Genomic DNA, 16,175 nt, shown 5'->3' with positions numbered 1-16,175 from the left:
GGGGAAGCTGCCACATTTAAACCATCAGATTTCATGAGAACTCCCTCACTATCACAAGAACAGCATGAGGGCACCGCCTCCATGATCCAATCACCTGTCACCAGGTTCCTCCCTCGACAAGTGGGGAGTACAATTCAAGATGAGATTTGGTTAGGGAGACAGAGCCAAAACATATCAAGGCTGGATAATTTTTTGTTGTGAATGACTGTCTTATGCATTGCATATAAATATACATACTTTTTTTAAGACAGAGTCTCACTCCATCACCAAGGCTAGAGTCCAGTGGCATGATCAGAGCTCACTGCAGCCTTGATCCTCCTATGCTCAAGTGATCCTACCACCTAAGCCTCCTGAGTAGCTAATACTACAGGCATGTGCCACCACACCAGGCTAATTTTTTATAGAGACAAGGTCTCACTATGTTGACCAGCCTCAAGCAATCCTCCCGCCTCAGCCTCCCCAAATGCTGGGATTACAGGCATGAGCCATCACACCAAGCCTTCACTGCAGGATATTTAACAGCATCTGGGATTCTACCCAGTAGATGTCAATTCCCTCCCACCCCAATATATAGCAACCAAAACGTATCCCCAAAGGTTGCCAAATGTCCCTGGGGGGAGTGGGGCAAAGCAACCCCAGGTGAGACATAGAGAAGAGACAGGGCTCTCACACAGTAAGTACTCAATATGTGGGTTTAAGTGCAAACAAACGTAAGTGTTTCCCACTGCTCTTGAGGATAAGGCACAGCATCTAATCTTGGCCTTTATCACTAATGTGGTCTAGCCACAGTTGGCCAGATAATTTGGATTTCAATCCATCCATCCCCTGCTTCTTTCTCTCCATCCACACTCACTTCTCTCATGGGGTTTAGCAGCAGTTGGTGCCTCTCTATGTTATGACCTTCTTGTCCTTTCTTGCAGGAACCTAGTTCCTGTTTATCCTTCACAGCTCACTCAAGTGACAAATCCTCAGGGAAATGACAGTGAGATCCTCCCTTTATGGGTTTCACTCTCTATTACAGTCACTCTTCATACTTTGTCTCTCCTTAGCTCTTATTTTGGTTGAAACTTTGTATATGTCTGTGAATTTTTGGTAAGTGTCTCTCTTCCCCACTAGGCCGTCTGTTCCTTGAGGACAGAGACCAGGACCAGCTTTATTTTGCTCTTCGATTCTCATTTTTCCCGACTGTTGCCCAGCATCCAACACAGTTCCTGGATCACCCTGGATACAAGTATTTGAATAAATGAATATACGAATAAATGGCTCAAAGGGCTGTTTCCTAGCAGACTATTTTAAATATCCTACTCCCTTTTTCCAGTAGGTAAAGACATTTGAATTTGGATAGCTGCTTATAATCAACAAGATGTCCTTTTATTTCAAAACCTTGACTTAGCTTTGTCCATTCAATTGATCCCTCAAAGATGTAGAAATATCAGTAATTTACAAGTGATAATTTGGATTAAAATCAGCTATTTCAGAACACCCCAGAACAGTGCTTCTCAAAGTTGAGTGCATTGAAATCACCAGGAGTGCCTATAGGTCTAGGGTAAACCCACCTCCAGAGTTTCTATAAGTAGGCCTGGGATGTGGTTCAAGAATTTGCATCTCTATTATGTTCCCAGGTGATGCTGATAATTCTGGTTGGGGTGCCACATTTTGAGAAACTCTGTCCTAGAATAAGCAGAACCACAGAAAGCCTATTGGGATCTGAGCATCTCTCAGTAGTAGCTTTTCTGCAAAAGAAAAACAAAAGAACTATTCTAACTATTCTAATAACACTTTTACAAAAATTGAGGTTCAGAAAGGTAAATCAGAATTGAAGAAGCATAACCATCCAGCTATCCAGTAAGCAGCAGAGTCAAGAAAGAGATACAGCCCTGATTACAAAGCCTGATTACCCTTTAGCTGTGCCTCTAACTTGCCAAATGGAAAGAATTGCTGAAGGCATTTGTTAATTGTACAGGCAAGTCTCCTGATAAACTGGGTTTGAAAAACAATGCACTGGCTTTACTTACCCAGAGACACTACCCCTGGCCCCATCTTTCCCCTGAGCTACCCCGAGGCTGTTCCATCGCTGAACTATGACACAAACCAACTTACCTGGTACTTCTACTGGGATCTCTCCAGAGATGAGCAATAGTGTGCTGCAGCTATGCAAAGTTCCAGAACAAAAAGGGTCCTTTTTATTGTTTTCCTTATTTTCTGAGCATCAAGTTTTATTCCTTGGTGAGCAATTTAAGACAGTTTTTAATTAAAAACAGGGTCATTATAGACTCTGTGTGTGTGTGTGTGAGAGAGAGAGAGAGGGGGAGAGAGAGAGTGTGTGTATGTGTGTGTGTGGTGTGTTTAAGGTAAAATACAGACTTCAGGTGAGCCTCATGCTTGAGATAAATGAATCATTCCCCACCATCACACAACCCCAACCAGAAGTATTACAGTATCTTTTCTGCTGTTGGGGTAATTTGGTGACAAGTTTAAAAGCTTGTTTGAATCAGTACATGAGAAGGTTCTAATATCAGTTAGGGAAACAGTAAGAACATCAAAGGATAATCTACTTTTTTTCAGGGGTATGAAGGTCAATGTTATTCCTGAATGGCAGATTAAAAGGTGACTCAGATATCATTCATACCTAACTTCAGGAAATTACAATCCCGTGGGGCTAGACTTGCCAGATAAACTACAGAATGCCTAGTTAAATTTGAATATCAGGTAAGAATATCCCATGCAACACTTGGGATTATACCTCTACTAAAAAGTTACTTATTGTTTATCTGAAATTCAAATTTAACTAGGCATCCTGTTTTCTCTCCACCTATATCCAACAAGCCTAAGTGGGGCAGTAAGTGAGTATCTATGTGGTTATAATGCATTTCTGATACTGGTTGGACAATGATAATTACTTCAAGGGGATTACAAAGGAAGTGGTTTCAGAAGAGGCAGAAGTCACATCTGGTTGAGAAACTAAAAGATGATTCAGGAAGTATAATCAAAGTTGAGTCTTGAAAAGGAAACAAGATTTAGAAGAAGCAAGATCTGGTAGAGTGTTCCTGTCTTGAAAGCAATGGTACAAAGACAGGAAAATATATAGTAGATTTAATTTACAGGAGTATAGATTTTGCATCAAGGGCATAAAGCTGGAAAGGGGTGATGAAGCCAGGGTACAAAGGTCACAGTCATATAAGGCACTTAGGGTTAATCAGTTCCACAGGGACTGGGGAAACTGATGGTCTCATTGAATCTGGGCTTCAAGGAAGGTTAATCTAGCAAGAGTTTATAGAATGGACTAGAAGGAGAAGATCAATTAGATAGCTATTTCCTGGTCTATGTCAATGTTTTTCCAAATATGAGTTACAGCTTATTTAGCAAGTAGTAAAATCAAATTAATCGGTTATGGCCAGCATTAAAAAAATGCACACATAATAAAACATAAAAAAATTAGTGTATATCAGCAATCATCACAGTTCAGTGTTGCTTTAAAAAACCCTTGTTTGTTTCATGAAGGAGTGGGTGGTAAGTGATGGGTTGTGATATAAAACGTGCTTCTAATGGAGTTGGGGTCCAAAATATTTGAAGGCCATTGGTCTATGCTGTGGATGGGTCGGTTGATTTCTTTGCCTTATCCATGCTACCTTCTCAAGGAATCAGTTCTCTCTCACTGATTTTGGCAGTGGCAGTTCAATGTGCTATATGATTCCAGCTCAACCAAAGTCATCTAGATGAGGGTGAATATCTAACCCAAGAGAAAGGAATATATGGACAACCTGAGCCAATCATCCCATCCTAAGGAGAGGTCCGAAAGACATCACCTGAGGTTACATGGAATTGTGGGCTGCAGCTGTAAGAACAAAAGAAGCACTAGCCAGTCCCCAAGAGATGGAGAGAGACCCAGTGAAGCTGTTTATGGAAAAAGAGAGTGATTTTGAGTTCCAAATTTCCAGCTCTAGTCCTTAAGTGGCCAGGCTCTTATTGCTGACCCTTGGATATGTGAGAGATTGCCTACAGTGTCTGTGTTTTTATTTGCAATAAATTTCCTCTTTTCTTAAGCATGCTGGAGCAGGTGCAGTTCCTTGTTACCAACTACTCTCTCACCAAGGCAGACTCTTGGACAGTGATAATATCAACAAGTAAATATTCATTGTGTGAATATATAATAATAACGATTTGGTGCCTCTTTGTGCCCAGAAACCATAGGCTAGACAATTCACTGGTCGTGGCCACCATAAATGTGAATCCTTCGAATATCCTATAGGTTCTATATCTTTACAAATATAACCACTAAGTCACTAAGAGATTAAGCAAATAGCCCTGGATCACCTGACTACTAAGTGACAGGAGGGACTTGCCTAGGCTCATCATCCTCCACAATCAGTACTTTTACCACCATATCACTTGATATGGTGAGTAAAGAGCAAAGACAAGGCCAAGATGACAAGATCCCAGCCCTGTGACTATGAAAGTTGTTTAAACTCAAGTCATGTTGTTCTTTCCCTCTTTATTTCTCTCTTCAACCTTATATTCTGACAGCAGTCAATTGATCTTGCAGCATGAGACTGTTTCCATAAAACCCCAAATGAAGTGGAAATGACTATAATACAGATAATTTGATCAACAGTCAAACCATACAATAATTCAGATTTAAAAAACAAACAAACAGCCCAAAATCTCCTTAAGCTGATAAGCAACTTCAGCAAAGTCTCAGGATACAAAATCAATGTGCACAAATCACAAGTATTCTTATATACCCATAACAGAGAGCCATATCATGAGTGAACTCTCATTCACAATTTCTACTAAGAGAATAAAATACCTAGGAATACAACTTACAAAGGATGTGAAGGACCTCTTCAAAGAGAACTACAAACCACTGCTCAACAAAATGAAAGAGGACACAAACAAATGAAAGAACATTCCATGCTCATTGATAGGAAGAATCAATATCGCAAAAATGGCCATACTGCCCAAGGTAATTTATAAATTAAATGCCATCCCCATCAAGCTACCAATTACTTTCTTCACAGAATTGGAGAAAACTACTTTAAAGTTCATATGGAACCAAAAAAGAGCCCAGATTTCCAAGACAATCCTAAGCAAAAAGAACAAAGCTAGAGGCATCACGTTACCTGACTTCAAACTATACTACAAGGCTACGGTAACCAAAACAGCATGATACTGGTACCAAAACAGATACATAGACCAATGGAACAGAATAGAAGCCTCAGACACTTTGGGAGGCCGAGACGGGCGGATCACGAGGTCAGGAGATCGAGACCATCCTGGCTAACACGGTGAAACCCCGTCTCTACTAAAAATACAAAAACTATGCCGGGCGAGGTGGCAGGCGCCTGTAGTCCCAGCTACTCGGGAGGCTGAGGCAGGAGAATGGCGTAAACCTGGGAGACGGAGCTTGCAGTGAGCTGAGATCTGGCCACTGCACTCCAGTCCGGGCGACAGAGCGAGACTCCGCCTCAAAAAAAAAAAAAAAAAAAAAAAAAAAAAAAAAAAAAAAAGAAGCCTCAGAAATAACACCACACATGTACAACCATCTGATCTTTGACAAACCTGACAAAAACAAGAAATAGGGAAAGGATTCCCTATTTAATAAATGGTGCTGGGAAAACTGGCTAGCCATATGTAGAAAGCTGAAACTGGATCCCTTCCTTACACCTCATACAAAAATTAATTCAAGATGGATTAAAGACTTAAATGTTAAACCTAAAACCATAAACACCCTACAAGAAAAATCATAAATACCCTAGGCAATACCACTCAGGCCATAGGCACGGGCAAGGACTTCATGACTAAAACACCAAAAGCAATGGCAACAAAAGCCAAAATAGACAAACGGGATCTAATTAAACTAAAGAGCTTCTGCACAGCAAAAGAAACTACAAGCAGAGTGTACAAGCAACCTGCAGAATGGGAGAAAATTTTTGCAATCTACCCATCTGACAAAGGGCTAATATCCAGAATCTACAAAGAACTTAAACAAATGTACAAGAAAAAAATCAAACAACCCCATCAAAAAGTGTGCAAAGGATATGAACAGACACTTCAAAAGAAGACATTTATGCAGCCAATAGACACATAAAAAAACACTCATCATCACTGGTCATCAGAGAAATGAAAATCAAAACCACAATGAGATATCATCTCACACCAGTTAGAATGGCGATCATTAAAAAGTCAGGAAACAACAAGTGTTGGAGAGGATGTGGAGAAATAGGAAGGCTTTTGCACTGTTGGTAGGAATGTAAACTAGTTCAACCATTGTGGAAGATAGTGTCGAGATTCCTCAAGGATCTAGAACTAGAAATACCATTTGACCCAGCCATCCCATTACTGGGTATATTCCCAAAGGATTATAAATCATGCTGCTATAAAGACACATGCACACGTATGTTTACTGTAGCACTATTCACAATAACAAAGACTTGGAACCAACCCAAATGTCCATCAATGATAGACTGGATGCAGAAAATGTGGCACATATACACCACAGAATACTCTGAAGCCATAAAAAAGGACGAGTTCATGTTCTTTGTAGGGACATGGATGAAGCTGGAATCCATCATTCTGAGCAAACTATCTCAAGGACAGAAAACCAAACACTGCATGTTCTCACTCATAGGTGGGAATTGAACAATAAGAACACTTGGACACTGGGGCCTGTCATGGGGTAGGGGGACAGGGGAGGGATAGCATTAGGAGAAATATCAAATGTAAATGACCAGTTAATGGGTACAGCAAACCAACATGGCACATGTATACATATGTAACAAACCTGCACATTTTGCACATGTACCCTAGAACTTAAGCTATAATAAAAACAAAAACAAACAAACAAACAAACAAAAAACCTTTTTTAGAAATGATTTGTCTTCCCTGATTGCTGGTTTCAGTTCAGTACTGGCTGCATGTATAAGTCCAACAAGACCCCGAGGAGGCCATCAACAGGTGCAGGTGCAGAATGGCAGGACCCTTCAGTCCTCACCTATTCCCTTGGTCCATTTAGTAATGTGCCCACCTTTCTTCCTTCCTCCCATGTGGATTGAGGGGGACCCAAGTCTGCTGTGTACTATATTCCTGCTCTAAACCATTAATGGCTCTATTTCCTTCAGGAAACAATTCACATTATGATATTCAGGACCCTCCAGAACCTGGACCTGACCTGAAATGTAAGAATTCCCAACTTACATTCCACAGCTCATTCTTACATTCATGCATGCATTTATTCATGCGTGTATTTGTACAAAGAACATTTGTATTTCTACTATGTTCCAGACCCGTTTTAGCTTATTGGACACTCAAAAATTTAATAATAACTCAACAAACATTTATCATGTGCCAGACATAGGCCAAGTTCTAGGCTAAGCGATTTATCTGCACTAAACAATGTTAAGTTCATCATAAATATAGGACATGAGTAACATTGTCATCCATTTTACATTTCATGAAACCAAGGCATAAATAGGGTGTTTACCTTCCTTGTTGTTCCCACTGCATCTCTAGAATGAGACCTACATAGCTCCTGTCCATAAGCAGCTCATTGTCTAGAAGTAGAAATAGATGTGTAAACACAATTAAATGCAAATGGAGAGTATTATAATGAAAGTACGAAAAAAAGGGTCAATCTCATCATATCACTTGTTATCCCCCAAGCACCAGTGGCAGATTTCTACTCTTTGCCTATGCTCACAGATCTCCCTTGACTGGGGTCCACTTCCAACCTATCTAGTTTGTCTAACCACATTGCTACATTAGGACATATGCACCTTAGAACCCTTCTCAGAAGGCTTATGTCAGAATCCTTCTCAGCACTGTCCTCAAGGCAGCTGCTATTAATCACAGAAGTCCCCCTTTCTCCATGGTTTCGTTTTCCTTGGTTTCAGTAGCCCACAGTCAACCTTAGTTCAAAAGTATTAAATAAAAAATTCCAGAAACAAAAACATTTAAGTTTTAAACTGTGCCCCTTTCTGAGTAATGTGCTGAAATCTAATGCCATCCCACTTTGTCCACCCAGGGTGTGAATCATCCCCTTGTCCAGCAGCTCTAGGCTGTCTCTGCTACCCACCCACAGTCACCTAATGGTTATCAGATTGACTCTCAAAGTGTTAAAAGTGCTTGTGTTCAGGGAATCCTTATTTTACCCTTGTTATGGTGTATTATAATTGTTTTATTTTATGATTAGTTATTGTTAATCACTTGCTGTGCCTAATCTACAAATTAAATTTTATCATAGATACGTATGCATAGGAAAAAACACGGTATACATAGGATTCGGTCCTATCGGCAATTTCAAAAATCCACTGGGGGAGTCTTGAATCGGTTCCCCTGAAGATAAGGAGAAACTACTGTAACTGGAATTGGCACATAATATAAATGTATTTTATCTCTCACAGTTAAACTACCTTGACTCATTTTATAATTGAGAAAGTTGAGGCTTGGAGAGCTTGAGTAACCAGTCTAAGGTCACACAGTGAGTCAGACAGACCTAGATCTAGAAACAAGCTCTCTTCCCTGCCACTCCAGAGCTCTTTCTCCTGCCTCACAGCCTCCCATTCTTAGCCTGCCCATATCATCTATTGCCAATCATAAGAAATGATGGTAAATGAAATCCAAGTAAGCCGAGAAGGAGAAGGGAAGTAAAATGCCAATTACTCAGTCCCGGCAGACTGGGTGCCCGCTTGCAAGCTGCAGAGGGATACACCTACAGAAAATGTCTTTAATTAGAGACAGATTCTCATGAAAGGTTGGCAGTGTCTCTGAAATCCTTGTTTTTGTTTAAGTGCATGGAACACTATGCATTTATATCATTTCCATGCCATATTTGAGTTGAGGAATATTAAATATTTATTCCTCATCAGTTACTGAGTAACATGCTGCTCAACTTTCCTATTTACTAACGCTACTGATGTATTTAGTCCATGGCTACATTTCCAGTCGCATATTTAAAATATTACTTTAAGTCAATTCTTAGGTATTTAAAGGAAATTTAAAGTTACAAACAAAGGCATAGGAATTATACATCTGTAAGATAAAGTACTGGGCTTCTCATAGTCATTAAGCTCCATGGTGTAGTGGAAAGGGCCTTTAGAACCAAGATTGGGATTTGCATCAAAACTCTGTTCTTGCCAGCTGTGTGGCCTTGACAAGTTAATTAACCCCTCTGAGCCTGGTTGCTCATCTCTCTCAGGGATGCAAGGTTGATATTTGACAAAATTATGTCTGATTCCAAAAATGGTAGCTATTGTTATTCTTCATCCTGCCCTCCACATCTTTGCTTATGCTATGCTATGCTTGGAAAACCCTCCTGGATGCTTAAATTTTCCACATCCAGCAGGTCTATTACAAGTCTCTCTTCAGTAAAGTTTACCTTGACCAGTCCCACCCACAGCCATCACTTTCTCCTCTGAATTGCCAGACTACTTATAATTTTAGCCAGTCATTTGGATAACTGATGTATATTTCCTTAGCTTGTTATTTAACTTATAATGTGTATTTCTGCTTTCATGCTAAAAATATTGTCGTTTTTGTCTACTTTATGCTAAGGTAATAATAGCCAATAGTTAGTAAGCACTTACCCCGTTCCCAGCTATATGGGCCTCTTTGTGTGGTCACTGCACATGTTTGAGTCTGGGCTTTCTCACTGAATGGTGGTAGAGTCCCAAGGGCAAGTATCTTGGCAGAATTAGAGCACCAGGCCCTGTGCCCTCACCTGGAGCTTACATGGCATCACTTCCACTATGCTCTATTGGTTGCAGCAGTCACAAGCTCACCCAGGAACAAGAGGAGAGGCATCAGACTCCACTTTGGATGGGGGAGTGACAAGGTAGTAAAAGAACATGTGAGACCAGAAATATTGCTGTAACTATTTGGGGGAAATACAGCATGCCACAGAATATAAGTGCCATCAGGGCAAGAAATTCTGCCTGTTTGGTTCCCTAGTTGGTTCCCTTGTCTAGGGCAGAACTAACCCCCAGTATACACAGTTCATTTTTGTTGGATGAATGAAAGAATGCCAGTTTGCCAGACCTGTAACTCATCAAATACCTTGGCCTCCTGAAGAAAATGGATCTGCCTGAAGACAGAGCCAAGACTAAACCTGGAATTCCTGCTTCCAATCTCACATTCTTTCCACACCCCAAATTTTGAGTCTCTTGGATGAAGTTACTGGGAAAAGTCAAGAGTAAAAACTACATTTTGATTTGTTTTGAAGCTCCCAGAGAGCTCCTACAAGTAACAACCCTTCTTCCATCAAAATATCAGTACTGTAAATTGTTAGTTGTTAAGAAACTTGTAGGAGTGCACCATAGTCATAGAAATAGCAGAGGCCTAGAGAACAATTATTACAGAATTGATTGCCTATGACTCAATCCAATGAGATTTGGATTGTCCTGTGTTATGAGGTGGCAATGAACCCAGTGCTGTAATATTTTGGAAGGACCATTCATTGACCTCTAAATAGGATTTCAAGCAATTTAAGCCAAAAGAACTTCTGCATGGGACTCCTGATAGAATTTTGTGCAGCTCCTTTGCCATGTATGTTTAGAAAGTAACTGCGAGGCTGGTTGCGATGTGTTAGTGTCCTGGTTTCAGAACATTGTGCAGTGTTTATGTCATCTAATTAAACCAATTTGTTAGCAAGTTAGTATTAGATGATACTGTTAAATATCATCTAGAGCAGACAGAGAATAAATCAAAGGTCAGAGCAAAGTCTGCAACATTTCCCAGTTAGAATATTGGGACAAGACAAAGCTTCGGAGCAACAATAGATCCAGGTGGTTAGAAACATTAACTTTGCCCCCAGTTTCTCTGACTCAGACAGCCCCTCCATCATCTACTACCTATTGAGACTTTGCAAATAATTCAAGCTTCCTGTCCCACAGTCTCCAAAATGGGGATAATCATATACTCATGGCTTTGTTTGAAGCTCATGAAAATTCCCAAATATAAAGCATTTAGAACAGTGTTTTGGACATAACAATGCTATATACATATTAGCTGTGGTTATTATGATGCAAGAGATTCATCCACTGAATATTGGTGCATCACTGAACAAAGAATTATTTGCATCAATAGCCATGAACCTCTGCTTGTAGAGCAGAAACCCAAACTCCAAAGCCATATACCCAGTCTCTTTGCCATGACATCTCCATCATGAAGGCTCCTTTTTTTTCCCTTTTGTAAGCACTGCATTTGCAGTTATCATTAGCTGAAAGAGCCACCCAGAATCTGCTTTGACAAAGCATTTTCCTACAGACACTGGAGGATGGGGAGAGGGAAAAGTTGAACTTACATTATAAGAACCACGGTCTAAAGTGTACTGAGCTGGGTAATTTCCCTGCAATGAGGCTGTAGGGAGAGGGATGACAGGAAGCAGCCCAAAGGATGTCCAGACTTGGAAAAAGTAAAGCTTGGCAAAAAGCATGAACTATCCTGCCTCTCTTTAAGAAAGGAAAAGGCTCATTATTCCTGCTCCCATCTCTCATAGTGCCTGACTTGATGATTTCCTCTGCGTTTGCCCCATAATCTTCATCTAGACAGACAGAGGCCCCTTTTCCCTGACTTCTCTGTTAAATCTTTTTATATAGGGTAACTATAGAAAGCTAAGTGAAACCCCTTGTCTCTTCCCACAGAACCACTTCCAGATGTGGGTGACATTAGGGGGACATCAAGCCTTGACATTGTCTGAGCAGAAATCTGAGTTGGTGGACCCCTGCTGCTTTAAACAAAATGTTACTGAGCTCCCCTACCTGCTAAGTGCTCTGTCAAATCCTCACAACAACCTTATAAAGTAGGTGCTATTACTGTACCTATTTCCTAGATGAGAAAACAATGGCTCAGAGAAATTAAATAACTTACCCAAGGTAGCATAGGAAGATCAAAGTTGAGATTCAGACTAAGACCTACCTGGCTTTAAAACCTATGCTATCAAGATCTGTGGGAAACTAGGTCCATACTCCAGAATCCTTGTGGCTGCCTGCAGAGCCCTGGGTGTTTGGTCCTCTGGTTTCCTCTCTGAACCCTTCTCTCTCCCTCCCTCATGCCATTTCAACCACACTGGCCTCCTTAATTTTCCTTAAAGATGCCAGGCATGACCTCGCCTTAGGCCATTTCTCTAGATGTTTTCTAAACATGAAATATTTCAGCCAAAAATATCCCTCGAATCGCTCTCTTACTTCAAGATTTTGCTCACATTTCACCTTTTATTGTTTTTTAAAATAGCAATGGATCAGATAATTGTATTACTGCTGAATCTAAAAATTTTTTAAAAGGGGGGCTTGATTTTATATATATTTTAAAATTCTATTTCCTTTTTTTAAAAAAAAAACTTTTATTTTAGGTTCAGGGGTACATGTGCATGTTTGTAATATAGGTAAACTCATGTCATGGGAGTTTGATGTACTGATGAATTCATCACCCAGCTACTAAGCCTAGGACCCAATAGTTATTTTTTTCTGATCCTCACCCTCCTCCCACCCTCCACCCTCAAGTAGGCCCCACTGTCTGTTGTTTCCTCTTTGTGTCCCTGTGTTCTCATCATTTAGTTCCCACGTATAAGTGAGAACATGCAGCATTTAGTTTTCTGTACCTGCATTAAGTTGCTAAGGATAATAGCCTTCAGCTCCATCCATGTTCCTGCAAAATATATGATCTCATTCTTTTTTATGGCTGCACCATCTCACCTCTTCAATGAAACACATTCTGACCTTTTCAGTACTGCAAACTGCTTCCCCTCCTCCACTCACCCTAATCTCTTCGACCGGGTTGACTATTTATTTACTTATGTATTTATTATTATATTTTAAGTTCTAGGATACATGCGCACAACTTGTATATGTTATACATGTTACATATGTATACAGGTGCTGTGTTGGTTTGCTGCACCCATTAACTCGTCCTTTACATTAGGTATTTCTCCTAATGCTATCCCTCTTCCACCCCCCCACACAACAGGCCCCAGTGTGTGATGTTCCCCACCCTGTGTCCAAGTGTTCTCATTGTTCAGTTCCCACCTATGAGTGAGAACATGCAGTGTTTGGTTTTCTGTCCTTGCAATAGTTTGCTCAGAATGATGGTTTCCAGCTTCATCCATGTCGCTACAAAGGACATGAACTCGTCCTTTTTTATGACTGCATAGTGTTCCATGGTGTATATGTGCCACATTTTCTGCATCCCGTCTATCATTGATGGACATTTGAGTTGGTTCCAAGTATTCGCTATTGTGAATAGTGCCGCAGTAAACGTACGGGGGCATGTGTCTTTAGAGCAGCATGATTTATAATCTTTTGGGTATATACCCAGTAATAGGATTGCTTGGACAAATGGTATTTCCAGTTCTAGAGCCTTGAGGTATTGCCACACCGTCTTGTTTTCATCTTTTGCTTTTTTCTTTCTTTCTTTTTTCTTTTCTTTTTTTTCTTTTGTCATGATCTTGGTTCACTACAACCTCCACCTGGCTAAAGCCATCCTCCTACCTCAGCCTCCCGAGTAGCTGGGACTACAGACACACATCAAGTCCAGCTAATTTTTTTCTTTTTTTTTTTCCTTTTTTTTTTTTATTTGTTTATTTTTCTTTTGGAGAGACAGGGTTTCACAATGTTGCCCAGGCTGGTCTCAAACTCCAGAGCTCAAGGGATCCTCCAGTCACAACCTCTCAAAATGCTAAGATTATAGGTGTTAGCCACCAAGCCCAGCTGACCTTTCTTTCTTCTCTATTCTTACGCTTGCAGGTTTTCACATGCCTGAATCATGTTTCACAAAAATCTTTCCAATATCTCTCAGTATTTATTTAGAATTTGACAATATTATATTTACATTCAGCATTTTTCTTCACAATCTTTAAGATTTCCTTCCTTCCTTCCTTCCTTCCAAGATGTGATGAGCCACCTACTACAAGCCTGGCACTCTACCAGTTTCTGGCAATGAAATGATGAAAAATGTACCATCTTTGACCTCTTAAAGATCATGGTCTTAGAAGAAGATGCCCAGTTCTGGGTTCATTTGCTAGTGATTTCTTCAGCCCTCCTGGAAGAAAACCAGTAAAGGATTTGGAAAATCAGGACAGTGGGTGGAACAAAGTCATCAAAGATGCTATTTTGGGCAAAATCTCAGCCTGGAACTGATCCTATCAGGGAGGTCTGGAGTCTAACTTACCTCTCAGAATGTGTCCTGCCTACAGGCCAAGGAGCTGGGCTTTCCTATCCCTAGCCCAGTCAGTCCTGAGCTAAGCACTGCCCTGGAAGTGAAATAAACCCCCAGGCACTTCCACTTCTGTACCTGAAGTAGCTCTGGAAGCCCCAGGCCAAAGAGAGTTGCAGGTGCTGGCCATTGGGAGCAGCAGCACAGGAAGATGACCTTGAGGGGTGTAGTAAAGGAGAGTCCATGGGAGCTGGGTGGGGGCACAGACAGTGTCCTCTCTGCTTAACTCATTTCAGGAATCAGTTTGGAACTTGATTGTTTTCTATTTTTTGCTACGTTTCTCCCACTCCCACCGCCACCCCTGTATCTTCCACATTTTTTCCTCCCTACAGGTGTGTTTGCTGAATACCAAACTCTGTGCCAGGGGCCAAACACTCAGCCTCTGTTCTCACCAACTCTGGCCTGCTGCCACTCACTGAAACACACCATGCACCTTTAGGTTGTAGCCTAAATAACTCTCAATTCACATTAATTCTATTGAATATTTACTCAAACCAATTGGAGGATACTCCATTACCTTTCTTTAAAATGTATTTGATTTCCTCTTCTCGGGTACTCAGCATCTATAAGGGTGTTTAGAGAATTCCTCCCAGTTTTGTGTAATCCATGAATCTAGTCAGTAACAAGTCACCCACAGAGTCATACTAAAGACATGTCTACTGATAAATTTCTAGATTGGCACAGTTACTCTTGGAAAAGTGTGCTTAATCAGTTCCAACTGGCTTTACTATTATCCTGTCTGGATTACTTTTTTTTTCCTTTTGGGATTTCATAGAAGAATCTGTACATTCATTTAATATAATCCAGTCATGGTATATCTGTGGCATTCTCCTGAACTGCCTAGAGCATCATGGAAGGAATGCTTTGGAGTCAGAATACTTAGTTCAAATCCTTGATTCATCACATCTCACATGTTACCTGGGGCAAAACACATTAAATCTCAAGTGTTTTGTTGATCTTGTTATTGTTGTTGTTTTGGGGGATTTGTGTGTTCATAAAATGGGGGAAATAGACTATCTCTTAAAAATATTATGAGTAACTGTTAAGTACCCAAAAAAGGGGTCAATAACTTGAACCTGGGAGGCGGAGCTTGCAGTGAGCTGAGATTGCGCCACTGCACTCCAGCCTAGGTGACAGAACAAGACTCCATCTCAAAAAAAAAAGAAAAAAAGAAAAAAAAAGTCAATAAATTGTAGCCATTTATTACACTTTTCTCATTAATAAAAGATTAAAAACTATAGTTTTGCATCTTTGTCCATAAGGATCAATACTATCTCAGTTTTCTGCTGCCACAATCATAGTGAATACCAAACAACCCCCAAACTTCAATGGTTTATTACTATTAACATTTACTTGTGCTCATAAGTCTATGGGTCACCTGGGTGATTCTGTGGCTCTGAAATGTGCGGCTGGTCTAATTTGGCTCCCTCACATGTCTGAGGTCACTTGGTGAATTCACTGAGGGCTGACTGGTCTAGGATGGCCTCCTAGTCAACTGGGTCAACTGGTCTCTCCTTCATATGATCTCTTCTCCTTCAACAGCCTAGCCTGAGCTGGCTCTCATGGCATGCTAGGAGCACAAGAGAGACAGCAGAAACATGTAAAGTGTCTTGAGAGGACCAGACTCGGAAATAGCATACCATCAGTTCTGCCATACACATTGGCCAAAGCAAGCTAAAAGATCGCCAATAGTCAAGGGAGTGCATGTACCTGGCTTCGTCTCTTGATGAGAGATGCTGCATAGTCACATCACAAGGCAGTGGATACAATAAAGCGATTAATCAGAGTCAAAAGGCAATCAACCTACTACAAATACATGTATTTTTCCTTCTTCATACATGTCCTCTTCCTGCCATGCAAAGCCTTTGCTACTCTGTCTTCATCTTGCTGATCTGATGCCATTTGCCTTTATTCCCCAACATGTGCCTTCTGTCTTGGCTAGCTCAAGCTCCAGCCTTTGCCTCTGTGGCCTC

This window comes from Trachypithecus francoisi, unplaced genomic scaffold (genome assembly GCF_009764315.1).
Source record: "Trachypithecus francoisi isolate TF-2019V2 unplaced genomic scaffold, Tfra_2.0 Lachesis_group0, whole genome shotgun sequence".
Lineage (NCBI taxonomy): Eukaryota > Metazoa > Chordata > Mammalia > Primates > Cercopithecidae > Trachypithecus > Trachypithecus francoisi.
This window is presented reverse-complemented; position numbering follows the sequence as displayed.